This window comes from Amblyomma americanum, chromosome 1, assembly GCF_052857255.1.
Source record: "Amblyomma americanum isolate KBUSLIRL-KWMA chromosome 1, ASM5285725v1, whole genome shotgun sequence".
NCBI lineage: Eukaryota > Metazoa > Arthropoda > Arachnida > Ixodida > Ixodidae > Amblyomma > Amblyomma americanum.
Window position 1 is genome coordinate 223759061 of NC_135497.1, and position 16039 is coordinate 223775099.

The following is a 16039-nucleotide window of genomic DNA, read 5'->3' on the forward strand; positions in this document are numbered from 1 at the left end:
GGCGATTCTGGACCCAGCACACAACTCACCGCAGATGTCAAGCACACACCAAAAGCACACCACTGACACAGCACACCAAATTGCACTTACGGAACATTGACACACCACAGTCGTTGTCCGTACAGTGGCCATAATACACATGTCAGCGTCCACAACACACTCCTGTGTATAAGCACACAACAACAACAACCACAACAAACCAACAACTCCAAAAGGATACATCCCAGAGATAGCTAGAGCCGTTTAGTTGGTTCCATCTGTACAGGGATCAAACTTGCAACATGTGACCTCCGTTTAGTCTGGCACATCCGAAAACACATCCCCCTGGATTTGTAGTAGAGCTGTGTTTGTCTGTCTACATTCAAATTGGGGTTTATTAGTTTCTTATCTCATCCTACACTTTTCCTCCCACTGCACGTAGGCACCTCGGCAGCACAATCTGTCTCTTCGGCCACTACCGATCATGCCACCCTGGGGGCGTACCGTACGGGACCTCTTTCCTCGAATTGTTTCAACATATTTACATGGAAAACCTTCTTAGTGTTATTTATCAATACTTCATAACCCATGTCATTTTCACTCTGCGTCACAAGGTAAGGGCCCCTCCACTGCATCAGTAACTTATTATGATTCGTGGGTAGCAGGATGAGAACCCTGTCGCCTGGATTCAAATTTCAGTGAGTGGCTTTCTTCTCATTGTAGCCCTTATAACGTTCGCGCACCCTTTCCATGTCATATGTGCAAATCTGCATGTTTCCTCCAACTTGTCCCGAAACTCTTTATTGGCCCACAGCTCCTTGAGTATTGTAAGTGGACCTCTAACGGCTCTCCCATACAACATCTCGAAGGGCCAGAAACCAATACTCATTTGCGGTGCTTCGCGGTAAGCCAACCAAAGAGCTGGGATATATCTATCCCAATCAGTAGGTCTCTCCCGGCACATATTCTTGATCATATATTAGAGGGTGCCGTTGAACCGCTCTATAAGTCCATCATACACATGAGATGGTATCGTGTTGTTAGTAACTGCCTTACTGACAAAAGGCGGTTAACCTCCTTCATTAGTTCCGACGTGAAGTTCGAGCCCCGGTCACTCAAAATTTCCCTCGGGAACCCGTAACGCGAGATCGCCACAAGACCCTCCACCACTGGGATACTGTCAATAGTCTTCAATGGAAAATAGCGTCAGGATAACGAGTGGCCACGTGAACCAGAGTAAGCACATATTCATTGACTCTGGCGGAAACTGGAGAGATTGGTCCGACAATGTCAATAGCCACTTTGAAACGGTAGGTCGATGGCTGGCATCTTGCCCAGAGCTACGGGACCAACTCTCCCCTCGCGAACAGTGCGCTGGCGCACGTCACATGAGAGAACAAACCGTTTATCGTCACTCGATCTGGACACCTGGCCAGAAGAACTCCTTGGTGATTCTAGACGCCCGTTTTTTGAACACCCTGGTGTCCGACCATAATGGCGTCATGTCCTAAGCGTAACACTGTCTCTCGCATATCTCTTGGTAACACCAGCTGTTGGACCCGCTTTCTGAACTAAATATGCATTCCCTGTGCAGAAGACCATTTACCAATTGATACTCGAATGACGTACGACTCCTCTTTCTTCTCAATTTTCCCCCGACTCTTTCCAAGCAGGCTTTCAAGCTGTAGCCTTCTTTTTGCTTATTTGCAATTTCGCCCGGTGTTGTGCTCAGACACATCGTAACGGGAGTAGAGAGCGGACACTGCGTTGCTCGGGCTGTCACTTGAGCTGTTGTCTCCACTGCCGACGAGAAACTGACTGTCCCATCACACGTCTGAGCGGTCGTGGGCCTTTCCTCCTTTGAGTGTTCTTCAACGTCGAGCATCCTCCACTCGGGATCGGGGTCTTCGACATTTCTTGCACCCGTAATGTTTCCCAATATGAGATAGTAGATGGGTTGCGCTACGCATTTTGCCACTACCTGTCCAGTATAATACGACGTGGACATTAGAATCCTGGCTTCAGGAAGGTACCTTACGTGCTATCTACAAGAGTGACGAGAGATCCACGTCCTTCACCAGGTTTCTCCGAACCAAAACTGTGTTGGCTCCACTGTCTCTAGGCGCCAATATAGGACGGTCACCTTTTTGCCCAACCACCACCGGCATTGCTGCTTTCGGCTTGGGTGTTCCGCTCACCGCCTCATTTTCTAGCGGTGTTTGCTCTCCTTTTAATTAGCTGTGGAACTTCGGGTGGCATGACAAGTTCTACCCGTGAGTCGACGACGCATGCAGCTCGGCCCTGCGTTCTGTATCCGCACTCATCCACAGTGTCTCCTCTTCTCTTGAAACCTTGACACACAACCTGTGTCTTTTAGGCATACTGGTCCGACAGTCACTGCACGGTGTCCCGCCTTGCCACAAAGGAAACACCTTACTGGCGCCTTAGATGCACCGCCATATGCTCTTGGTTTTGTCGCATCTGTCTCTAGGTCCTTTTGTGTTTCCTCCTTTGCCTTGCTCATATTTCTCAGCCCTTGAGCCTCGAGGAATTGGTCTGCAGTGTCGGCGAACTCTTCCAGTGAACACAAATTTCTTTCAGGAACAGCGCTAGTCTGCAGAAAAACTTCTTAGCGGTTTCAGAATCTTCAGGTTTCGCGGTGCGATATCTCTCACAAAAACCCTATGCCATAAGCCTGGATCTTTGGAGGAGTGCCTTCCTGACTTTCTCGTAGTCTATGGAATCAGCAGCAGGCATCCTCCCAAAAACATTCTGTGCCACCCCGACTAAACACATGCTCAATGCCGTGGCCCATACAGTACGCTCCCAGCCTTGCCCCAAAACTATCCGCTCGAATCGTTGCAGGTATGCGTCCAGATCATCTCTTAATTTTGTCATCAAAAGGAGCCATCAGCTTTCTTGGGCAACCTCTGACCGGTCTAGGAGATTCTGTACCCGCTAAGGAACGCTGATCATTGTCCGTGATCTCCTCATATCCTCCCGCGACATGCGCATGATATGGCCCCTTTAATGGGGAATACCTAAGTAATCTGCGATTTACTGATGACATTGCTTTGCTACGTCACTCAGGAGATGAACTGCAAAGTATTATCAATAAGTTAGGCAAATCAGAACGGTGGGTCTAAAAATTAACATGCAGAAAACCAAAGTAATGTTCAACAGTCTAGCAAGGGAACAGCAGTGCACAATTGGTAGCGAGCTACTGGAAGTGGTAAGGGAATAGATTTGCTGAGGGCAGGTATAGTGCGTTATACTCCGTTTCAAACACCATGTGCAACGCTCTCAGAGGTAGCGCTCTTGTTTACGCGTCCTACATCCGCGACCAAAAAATAGTCGTTATTTGTGGTGAGCTAAACATAGTAAATACTTTGCCTGTAGGCTTACCACATGACACATTTATTATGATCTTGATTAAATGCACTGTTATTGGTGATAAAGCGCTGTCGCTTTCTCGTGCCATAGACAAGTCGGGCACAGAAAAAGCGCGGAGTAAAACGCCTTTCTTTTGAAGCGAAAAGCTTCACTACGCTAGTCGACACCGCGCTTCGCGCGAGCCGGCGTATGTCCATTCCATTCCAAAAACTTTTATTTCCATCAGAAATGGAGACCCCCTACTCCCTACCCCTGGCGCGCAGGCCTAGGGGCAGGGGCAGGGGCCTCCGCGACTAGATGCAGGCAAAGAGTTCATGGCTCTTCGCGGCCTCTACCGCCAGATGGATGGCTTTCCTCTGCATGGCGGGGTCCGCGCTTTGCAGAAGGGTCTCCCAGGCTTCTCTACTATTTATTCCTTCATTGACCCCTGGGGAGTGTGTGCATTGCCAGATTATGTGGTCGAGGGTCCCCCTCTCCCCGCATTCCTTACATTTATCGTCTATGTCTTCGTCTTTCAGGACGTGTGATGCCCATACCGGATTTATGTAGTTTCCTGCTTATAATCTGCGCCAAGTTGTTGCCTCTGTTTCCGAGCTCTTTGTCCGGTGGAGGGACAGTTCTTCGCTGTAATCTGTAGTTTTCTATTATCTCCGTGTATGTCTGTAGTCTCTCGTCAAGCTTCTTGCAATCGGCCGGCTCTGCTTTTGTCCGGGGGTAGAGATCTCGGGCAAAGAGGTGCGCCGCCTCGTTGCCTGGAACTGACGTGTGAGCTGGTGCCCATATGAGGCTAATTTTCCTATCAATTTTTCTTCCAACTAGTATTCGCACCGCTTCTGGTGCTACTCTGCCCCTTCCGTAATTGTAGATGGCTGTTTTGCTGTCGCTTGTTATGTAACTTGCCTTGGTGCCTATGCAAGCAAGCGCTATTGCTACTTCTTCCGCTACCTCTGGATTGCGGCTGCGTATTGTTGCTGCCGAGATTGCTTTATCTTGGCCATCTTCTACTGAGGCTACTGCTGCTCCCAGTTTGCCGCTCGCCGCATCTGTGTATGCCACTGTATCGCTGTTTACTTCGCTGAAGCGTTTGACTAGTGCTTCAGCTCTTTTCCCCTTTTTTCCTTATTGAAGGTGGGATGCATGTTCTTGGGAAGCGGGTCAATCCTCAGCTGTTCCCTGATTTTTCTTGGAATATCCTGTTTCTTTTGCATGCCTCTGTCCGTCTGTAGTCCCACCATGTTTAGAATGGCCCTGCCTGTGTATGTTTGGCTGAGTCTTTCCTGCTGGGCGGTCCTTACCTCTTGGGCTATTTCTTTCCATGTATTATGGATTCCCATTGCTAGGAGTCTTTCGGTGGAGGTGCTTATGGGTATTCCGAGTGCTCGTTTGTAGCATCTCCTGATTATTGAGTCCAATTTATCTCTTTCTGAGGCCCGGATGTTTAGATATGGTGTAGCATAGCTGACTCGGCTGATGACGTACGCTTGTACAAGCTTAACTAGGCTCCTCTCCTTTAGACCTCTTCCCTTGGGGGCTATTCTTCTTAATATCCCACTCATCTGTGCTGCGTAGCCTTCCAATTTCTTTATGGTTTCGTCGTTGTATCCGTTACTTTGAATGAAAAGACCTAATATTCTTATTTGTCTACTTTGGGTGCTGGTTTGTTTCCGACCATGATGTTGAGATCGCTGTCTTTTTCCAGCCTTAATGATTTGGGGTTGTACATTAAGAGTTCTGATCTTTCTGGTGTGCAGGCAAGCCCCCTAGCTGCTACGTACTCTACCACTGTATCTGCAGCCGTTTGCAGCTTGTTCTCTATTTCTGCGTCGCTAGCTTTGTTTGTCCAGACGTTTATGTCGTCAGCATACATGCTGAAATTTAGGTTTTTTATTCTCCCAAGTTTAGCTGGGAGACCCCTCATTGCCAGATTGAAGAGGAGTGGGAAGAGTACCGATCCTTGTGGGGTACCTCTGTTTCCCGGCTCTATTTCTTCCGATTCCAAATCTTGGTATCTTATCTTTGCCGTCCTGTCTGTCAGGAAGTTCTTTATATAATTGTAGGTTCTGCCTCCTACGCCTATTTCCTGAAGTTCTGTCAGGAGTGCCTCGTGTTTGACATTGTCAAAAGCTTTCTTGAGGTCTAGAACTAGGATTGCTTTTATATCTCTCGATCGCGAATTTATAATGTCGTGCTGGAGTCTCAACATCACATCCTGGGTGCTTAGGCCCGGCCGGAATCCGACCATCTCATTCGGCCATAGTTCATTATCTTCCATGAATCGGGTTAGCCTCGTTTAGATTACATGTTCCATTAGTTTCCCTACACATGATGTGAGGGAAACAGGCCTGAGGTTCGCAAGCTTAGGAGGCTTGCCCGGTTTGGGGATTAGTGATGCTAGCTTCTTTCCATTGTTTCGGAAGTTCACCCTTCTCCCATACCTGCTGTACATATTTTGTTATAGCTGTGATCGACTCATCGTCTAGATTTCGCAGCATTTTGTTTGTTATTCCATCTGGTCCTGGGGTCGATTTCGTTTTAAGCCTGATTATTTCCGCTCTCACTTCAGCCTCCGTAATGGGTGCGTCTAGCTCCTCTTTTGGGGGTCCCCCATATTCTGGTAGGCTGGTGCGAGTCACGTTTCCTATGTATGTTTGCTTGATTTCTTCCATGAAGCTCTCGTCTGTTCCGTCGTATTTATGTCGCATCTTGGCTAGTCTTATGTTTGTCTGCGACCTGGATTGGGTTGGGTCTAGTAAGTGTCTTAGAATGTTCCATGTTTTTGCTAGACTCGTGCCTTTTTCCATGTCGTCGCATTTGCTGCACCAATTTTGTTCGCATAGTTGTAGTGCGTATTTTTCGATTTCTCGATTTAATCTGGCTATTCTTCTTTTTAGATTCCGGTTCCATTTCTGTCTTTTGAGCCGGTTTTCTAGACTACCTTTTGCCTCCCACATGTGCAGTAGTTTGATGTCTGCTATGAGCGGGGCGTCTTGGCCGTGTAGAGTTACCGTTGCTTCGGCGGCATGTCGGAACACGAGTGACGTCACGCACGGAGCAGGTGGCCGCCGCCGACTCCGCCGTCTTTTCTCTCTCGCTCCCTAGTCACACCGAGCCACAGGGGTTCTGCCACTGCGCAGCCTCGCGCCTTTCCTCAAAATGCAACTTTCAGTTTTCTCTTTCCCTCCCTCATTTATTTCTTCCTTTACGGCACGGTTCGGGTGATCCGACGGAGTTTATAGGATTCATTTACATTGACAACTTTGCAAAGGCTGTTCATTTTCACAAAAGGAAAGGCGCACAACCGGCTCCGTGGTCAGTGGAGACCTCAATCTCGCTTTCATGTACATGGCGTTGGCGTCAAATGCCTGCTTTGATTGCTTTCCGCCTACTGAATAGGCAGCGCGCCCTCCCTGCCACCCTGGGAGGTCGCGTGCAGTTAGTTGATCGCGAGAGATTAATCACCAAATGAACGCTGCGGCCTAAGTGCCGCATGCCAGCCACAACGCTGTCAGTGCTAATTCATTAATTCCACATCTCTCTCTCTCTCTCACCACAAATCAAAGCACGAATGAGGCGTCCACATATCTAGGGAGCCAGTTATCCGCCCTTCCTTTGCTCGAAGCCATCGCCGTCTTGAACATTGTCAACGCCAACGAACACAGTGAACACCAATACCTTTCGCTTTGTACATCCTGGATTGGCTCAGGTAATCTAGATTATTTTCTTGTCCGGACTACTTCCGTACCTTTCACAGCGTTGCACCTGATGTATGCAACGGAGTATAATCCGGATCATACTAGAAGGATAAGAATAGGGTGGAGCGCATATGGCAGGTTAGTTAGTTAATTAGTTTTTTTTAATTAGTTTTTTTGGGGGGAAAGGAAATGGCGCAGTATCTGCCTCATATATCGTTGGACACCTGAACCGCGCCGTAAGGGAAGGGATAAGGGAGGGAGTGAAAGAAGAAAGGAAGAGAGAGGTGCCGTAGTGGAGGGCTCCGGAATAATTTCGACCACCTGGGGATCTTTAACGTGCACTGACATCGCACAGCACACGGGCGCCTTAGCGTTTTTCCTCCATAAAAACGCAGCCGCCGCGGTCGGGTTCGAACCCGGGAACTCCGGATCAGTAGTCGAGCGCCCTAACCACTGAGCCACCGCGGCGGGTTGGCAGGCTCTCTCAGATCACGAATGGCAGCTTACTAATATTCCTCAAGAGGAAAGTGTGAAAATTGAAAATTGGTTTTTGGGGAAAGGAAATGACGCAGTATGTGTCTCACATCGGCGTACACCTGAACCGCACCGTAATAGAAGGGATAAAGGCGGGAGTGAAAGAAGAAAGAGGCGCAGTAGTGGAGGGCTCAGGAATGAATTCGACCACCTGGGGGATCCTGGAACTTTCCTGTCCATCTGCTTGGTCTACTGTCGCGCTCGGCACATCACTCACGTGACCTTTTCGTCCGCGCTCCGGTCTAGTAGACCATGGTTACCGCTCCAAACAAGATGTTCAGATAAGACACCCGACCGAGGTACGGCCTCTTGGTGGGTACACGAATAATGGCAAGGTTTCACCGCAGGAGTCTAGGCGATTTTCAGTGACAAATTAAAGTTATAGATCTTTGTTTCCTCCGATATCGCACTGCTCCATTCTTACAATATGGCATGTTCTTTTGGAATATGATCTGATGACACGTGTTTGGGTCAGTTAAAAACGTCGAGGCACGGTATACAAGTCACGGCTTTCTCAGAAGCTGCTGTTTCTCTGAAAAGGGGACTGGAGTCTAAAGTCTCATTTACTCCGTAGCTCCGCGACTAAGTCCTCGCACAACAGCAAACCCGAAAGGGTTCGCGCAAGTGCCAGAGAGGAGTACACAGAACGCAAATAAATGTTTTATTTTGAACATAACGACGCTTGGCAGCTTGCCCGTGGAAACCAAGGTCCGCCTGCACGGGCCACAGCACCTGCGCACAAGCCACCCCCAACAAGGGACACCCACCCACCCCACACTGCTGCTACGTGTGTAGAGGGCTTGCGTGCAATTTGTTCTACGGCCAAATCCACCAGTCATTGACACCAAGCGCAAGCCTGGCAATCGAACCGAACTGATGACTAGTGAAGCTGGCCGCTCGAGTGGGACTAAACTGACAACCGCCATTCCCCGTGTAGTGAAGTGTATAGAGACGAGCAATGAAATTATTCATGTTGGGAATCTTGCAGCCATGCGCGCTCTCTCTCCCACACACACACACACACATACGCGCACACAAGCATCCATTCACATTTGTTCGCCCAGTGTCAAAATCGTGTAAGAACACTAGAAACCCCAACAATTCCCCATTTATTTAATGTTGTACATGGCAAATACAGAGCAATACAAGCACCTTTAGAACACACAGTTAAGATTGAAACCCGAAGATCCTTGCAGTTAACCTACAAAAATTAAAAAAAAGCTTTGAACGTCAAAGGGCACTGAGCGAAACTTGCAATCGAAGATGAGTCTTCACTGATGCTTGAACGAATCGCACCAATGCTTGAACCAATCATCGTATGGTGTTAAACTAGTTGGCGACGGCTCGATGTCTTCTGCAAATGAGAAGTTACGAGGCGGTGTCAGTAACAGGGCCGAGAAACTTAAGCAAAACTTTGTTTACCTTGACTCGTGATAGGAATGTCTGAAGGCAATGAAGGTTGAGCAGGAACAAGTGCAGAGTTGCCGGATGTGGACCCTGTGTGATGAGACTGCTGGGACTCGTCCCCTAGTGCTTGTGACGACGAGGCAACGTCCGGGAACACTGGAACCTGAGAAGAAATAAAAAAGGCGTATCGTAAGACCTAAGAGCATGTTTGGCAATCGTTACGGGCACAGACACTTAAACGGAGAGCACAGCGGCAAGAGGTCACCTACGCTCTCGGTCGTCGCAGATTCTTCCATAACGTCCAAAGGCTCCACATCGAAGTCTGCATCGTCGCCCTCCCCCACGTCGTCACCAATCGAGTCCTGAGTATGCTGAGAGATGCTGGCCTGAACACTTGAACCGTGAAGAGCGCCTGAAGGCACGGCAGTAGACGACGCCACATTGGAAGCCCGACTCGCAGGAGACGCGGTGTGAGGGTCGGTCATGTGATCACTAGACATACTACCGTCCTCAATAATTTCGGGACTATCGGGCACCTTGATACGCGTCGCAGGCGGAGCGTCTTCAGAGTCGCTCTTGTTGGAGTCGCTAGGTGAGCACCGCCGAGGCCGGCGGCTTCTCTTTCGTTTACTGAGCGGCGGAGATTCGGCACGCGGCGAACCCACGGGTCCAGAGTCCGCAGCAGCACCGTCCACACTGGTCACGAGACCCTTGACCTTCAGAGTCTCGGCAGTCTTCAGGAGCGCCGTGAGATCTTCCTGCGGCACGACTACCTCACCGCGGTACATGAAGTCGACTATCGCCCTCAAATCCACGTAGCGCACGTCCTTCAGTATCACAATAGGGTGCTTGCAGGGATTCTCGGCAAAAAGCGCTTGAAAAAAGGGGCTGCAGGCGGAGAGGACCATCTTGTGCGCCTTCAGCGAGAGACCTTCGCACGCCAGCGTAACGTCCACCAGCGCTTCGTTAGACAGCATTTGATAGAACACAGCCAGCATGTTCGACTGGTGGTTGTTCCACTTCAGGCAGAACTGTTGGGATCCCATCTTCGTCCGAAGTGGTTGCGTGGCTGCAAAGGAAAAAAATTGCTACACCCACCCGTAGAACAGCCATGCGGCACTCAAATCTGCCACGACGCGGAGCAAGCTGTAAAACTGGCTGAAAGCACATAATTCTCAAATTCACGTCAAAATTGCAAAGGAAGACAACCAAAACGTCAGTGTGGGCGTCAAAAATTACAAACCCAATCGTAAAAAAAAGGGGCCTAATACTTTCGTCGCAAGTCCGTGCGACCTGGGGATAATTAAGAATGGCGAACGCCAGGTTGACAAGACGCCACGCCTGTCTTCCGTCATTAAGCTGGCCTCCCCGCCTCCCTCATGCAAATGTGCACTCGAATGGCCATATTGGCTTCCGCAGAAAATATTTCCACCGGGCATGTTAACGTACAAAATTTTACTTAGCCGCAAAACTCGCGCCTAAAGACCCGAAACAATGAACCCCACCATTCTAGATATTGCCCAGAATCTTGTAACTGGCCTATCAAACGCGAACTCCGCAATCCAGACGCGGCGAAGGGCACGGAACTGATTCAAAAGATGGAATGTTGCAAATTAAGGAGTCGAACGCGACTAGGCTAAATTTCTTTGAATATTCCAAAACGGCCGCTCAGTAAAGCTGAAAACTCGGCATTTACCGCACGGAACAGTTGCGGCGAGGAGCGTCCGTCAACGGTCGGCACGAACGCAGTTGTCGGGAAAGTGTCATAAAACTAAGAAAATATACCTCATTGAGAAGAGAATGGTATTCCACTTCGCGGAATTGTTAAAAATACTTCGGAGCGGCAGTCTAGCTTCAAAAAAAAAAACCATGACGTAGAACTATCAACGGTCTTCCCGAGGAACAAAGCGCACGACTGAAAAAGAAGCCTGCAAAAATGCCACAAAAACCCATCAAAAATGGACAAATACTTGACTAAAGCAAGAATGATAATTGTACAAAGGTAAAATTCGTTGAAGTTAGCTACGAACACTTTCCAAGAGGAATTGAACATTTAAGCCTAACATACCTATAGAGGACTAGGCGTTCGCGTTGCAGCGGCTCACCGCAGATGCGGCCTCACAGCACGGCGCCTTCGGGTCTACTCATGACGCAAGGGCTGCCCGCCGGCGGCTAATAAGCAAACACCAGTGGCGCCAGTAAGCGCATCGGCCAATAAGCGCCCTCGACGTGCAGCCCTCTAGTGGCGGAAACCTCAATAAACACTAACAAAAGGCGACCAAACGCGACGTCAGCGAACAATCTTGACGGTGACACTTTGTGTAGTTACGATGAATTTGCGCTCTTATTATAGATCATTAAATAGATTAATTATAGCCGCAAAAGTCGCGCCTAGAAAGCTGAAACAATGAACCCCACCATTCTAGATATTCCCAAAATTTTGTAACAGGACTATCAAACGCGAACTCCGCAAGCCAGACGCGGCGAAGGGCACCGAACTGATTAAAAAGATGGAATGCTGCAAATTAACGAGTCGAACGCGACTAGGCCAAATTTCTTTGAATATTCCAAAACGGTCACCCGAGCCTCCAAGAAAAAAAAACGAATATCCGTAAGCAGAATTTTTGAACTGTCAGAGGAGCGCTAACAATTATGTGCAGAAAACGCGTATACATGCTATTAATGGCAGAAAGCTGAAGTAAATCAGGAATGCAATTTTAATAGCCTGGCACTCCCTAAAACGGGACCGCAAAGCTCCCGCCCGCGCAAATACGGTCGAATATGGCGACGCTTTTCCCCAGAACTAAGGCTCTACAGCGAGGCCTAGCAACGGGCGAGGCGCGGCGTCTCGCCGCCATTAGACAGAGCCTCACCAACTACACCTCAAATATTTTAGAATGACCCTCAAAGTTGGTATGGAACCTGAAAATGCTGCACTTACCCCCGAAGGACGCCAGGAACGCGGAAAAACTCGGCATGTACCCCACGGTACGGTCACGGCGAGGAGCGTCATTCAACGCCCCGCACGAACGCAGTTGTCACGAAAGTGTCGTAGAACTAAAAAAATACCTCACTGATACAAGAACGGTAGTCCACTGCGCGGAATTTTCTGAAAATACTTCGGAACGGCAGTCTAGCTTCAAAAAACCAAGGCGTAAAACTATCAACGGTCTTCCCGAGGACGAAAGCGCCCAACTGAAAAAAAGTCCCGCTAAAATGCCAAAAACCCATCTAAATGAACAATAGTTGACTAAAGCAGGAATGATAATTATACTAAGGCAACATTTGTGAAAATTAGCTATGAACGCGTCCCAAAAGGAATCGAACATTTAAGCCTTACATACCTGTACAAGACTAGGCGTTCGCGTGGCAGCGGTTCAGCGCAGATGCGGCCTCACAGCACGGCGTCTTCGAGTCTACTGACGGGCAGCCGGCGGAAAGCAATCAAACGCCAGTGGCGCCAGTAAGCGCCTCGGCCAATCAGCGTCCTCGACGTGGTGCCCTCTAATGACGGAAACCTTAATCAACACTAAAAAATTGGAGGATAATATTTCGTTTTTGAGGAAAGGAAATGGCGCAGTATATGTCTCACATATCGTTGGGCGGCTGAACCGCGCCGTAGGGGAAGGGAAAAAGGAGGGAGTTCAAAAAGAAAGGAAGAAAGAGGGGCCGTAGTGGAGAGCTCCGGAAAAATTTCGACCACCTGGGGATCTTTAACGTGCATTGACATCGCACAGCATACGGGCGCCTTCGCGTTTTGCCTCCATAAGAACGCAGCCGCCGCGTTCGGGTCCGAACCCGGGAACTCGGATCAGTAGCCGAGCGCCCTAACCACTTAAGCTTCGTCTTTAAGAGAGACGCGAGAGCGTGTCGCAGCGTTGCCGAGAGGTACACGGAGCGCCATCGCCCGTTGGGCGCGACGCGTGACCCGTTGGACGCCTGTCTCACATATCTCGGCGGACACGCGAGCCAGGCCGTGAGGGAAGGAAAATAAAATGAACAATTGCTTTTAAGGAAATGAAATGACGGTTGTCTCACATTTCTCTCTGGACACCCGGCTAGCGCCGTAAGGGAAAGAAAACTCGATCAATCAATCCTTAACGCTGTCACGTTAACATCCCTTCCCTTACGGCGCGGTTCAGGGGCCCACCGAGATGCGCCATTTTTCGCTCACTGCCAAAGACGCCGACGCCGGCGACACCGGCTTTTCTGCGACACGAGCTGCTTAACGCGGTCGCGTTAAAATCTGGATTACGCTTAAGCTTCGTCTTTAAGAGTGAGACGCGACAGCGTGTTGCAACGCTGCCAAGGAGCCCACGGAATACCAACGCCCGTTCGGCGCGACGCGTGGAACGTTGGACAATTGAAGGAAAGGACGCCTGTCTCACATATCTTGGTGGACACCCGAACCGGGCTTTAAGAGAAGAAAATTGAAATGAAAATTGGCTTAAAGGAAATGACGCCCTGTCTCAAAATTCTATTCCCTTACGGCGCGTTCAGGTGTGCACCGAGATGTGCCATTTTTAGCTCACGGCCAAAGACGCCGACGACACCGGCTTTTCGGCGACACGAGTTCCTTAACGCTGTCGCGATAATACGCCAGTCCCTTTCACGGGTACAGACATCGATGTTCCATTAAAGCTGCACTTATCTCCCCGCATCCAGCGTTCCAGTACCAAGCGTCCATTGCCAGTGAGCCTGCGATCATGCCAACACTGCTTCGTTTAGCAGATATTGCACGTGGTGACTTCGTCCCATTTGCTCTTGGTTTGTGAATAGCGGTATACTGACCAATATCAACGAGCAGTGCCAGAAAGAAACCAAGGCTGACAATGCAAAACATGCTCTTTATTTCGGGAAAAAATGCTAGAGCAAGTCGACATACTGCAAGGGGAATAGTCACTCTAGACGCAACGTTGACACAGCTAGTGCAATTCACCAGGATTTTGTAGCCCTCCATTCACCGTTGGTCAGACGTGAAGGCATGCTGGTGTCCTGCTCCATCTGGACGGCGGCCAAGTCCTGATACAGCTCATGTTGTCGAGTGATCCATGACGGGTATCAGGGACCTGATCACGTCGCATACCCTGAGAGCTATCCCAAAGGTCATGCCCATGGTATTTATCAGGAAGACCTCAGTAAGCAGACGCAAAGCTCTCCTGTCGGTTACCTGGGCACTGAATTCTTCAACACTGTGTGTTCAGCTTGGAATTGTCGCGATGTAGGCAATAGCACTCGCAACCGTCCAACCACGCGGGTTCTCGGCAGCCAGCAACGCTAGATGCTCCAGCAGGTTTTGCACTTGCTCCCGATTCAGTTCGTCGCGGTTAACCATGTCCGCCTCTGGATTAGGCTCAGCACGGTCGATCCTGGCAGCTGGCGGCATAAGGTTCCTCACGCCAGAGTCCTCCTGCATAAAGTAAATATGCTGACTGTAGAGCAAGAGCTCCACATTCTTGCAACAGCAGTGGCAGCCTTTATGGCAAAGCATCAGTAGCCAAATTATAGTGCCTGTATATTCGAGGCTCAACGGCCAAATATTAAAATGCAGACTAAATACAGGGCGTACTTAATACAGTTAATTCTGCTAATAATAGCGCGCAGGTGTACATAATCTAAGCACTACGACCGAATATTTTCTGCAGACAAAATACAGCGCGTGCTCACGGGCGTCCTACGTCTCCAATCATGTGAGCACGTGATTATAACTAGTACCTTCACAGCTGCATTGAAACCCCTTTAAGATCCCATGGTGCTCAAATGGGCAAAAAATGTTCTCTTTATAATCCTTAAGCGGGAACGGCGCCAGAAAATTTTTACTGGGAAGGCGGTGGTGGTGGTAGTGGTTTTATTAAAAATAATAGCAAAAAGGAAGGAAAACATTTTTGCTAGCCTCGGCATCTGCCATCGATACTGAAGCACCTGAGCTGGGGCAGCGGAAACAAAGGATAGCAGGCAGAATGGAGAAATGAAATGAAAGAGATGAGGGAACAGGAAGAGAGGATAGGGGGAAAAGTAATATGCGGAGATTTTATTTTTTGCACAGGCGTGATGCCTGAGGGACTATTTTTGCTGCTGCCCGTCGCGTCCCCTTGAAGAACTGAAAATTGGTTTTTTGGGAAAGGAAATTGCACAGTGTCTATCTCACATACCGGCGGACATCTGAACTGCGCCGTAAGGTAAATGATAAAGGAGGGATTGAAAGAAGAATTAGAGAAAGAGGCGTCGTAGTGGAGGGCTCCGGAATAATTTCGACCACTTGGAGATCTTTCACGTCCACTGACATCGCGCAGCACACGGACGCTTTAGTATTTCTCCATCGAAACGCAGCCGCCGCGGTCGTGTTCGAACCCGGGAACTCCGGATCAGCATCCGAGCGCCTAAACCACTGAGCCACCGCGGCAGGTGCGTCCTCTTGGCGCCGTCACTGAAATTCAACGCTTGTTGAACCTCGTTTTTGAGCAAGTATCGTAGGGGTTAATTACAAAGCGTCTTCTCCGCACTTTACCACCCTTCCTTCTGGGACACATTGGTATCGACAGTATCATCCCCCCCCCCCCCCCTTCCGCTTAAGTGCCGACTCGAGGTAGGACTCACCGGCTTGGTCCGCGCAGATCGAACAGTGGCTTCGGACGCGGGAGGATGTGACACGTAGTCAGGCTCCGGAACAGCGGAGGCAGTGTGCGAGTATCCCACGGGATCCACGCTCTCTACGTCCTGCTGGCGAGGATCGCTTATGGAGGGACACGCTTCTGAGCCTTGTCGGGTTGTGTGCCCGTCGATAACAACCAGCGCAGCTTGAGCAGGGAACAGCTGATCGGGAATGTTAAAAAACAATGCGGACAAAGCAGAAATCTCTGCTGGCCATCCTGCGTAGTGTCCTCGACAGTTCGATCAGCGTCCATGGCAGCGGGATGTACCGCTACTGGAAAGCGCCGCTGTTGATAGCGACGTCTTCGATCACTGGTAGGATATTATATGATGTATGAATGGGGACCGTTCGCGATCTGCCCTTAAAACAGAACGATTTCGAC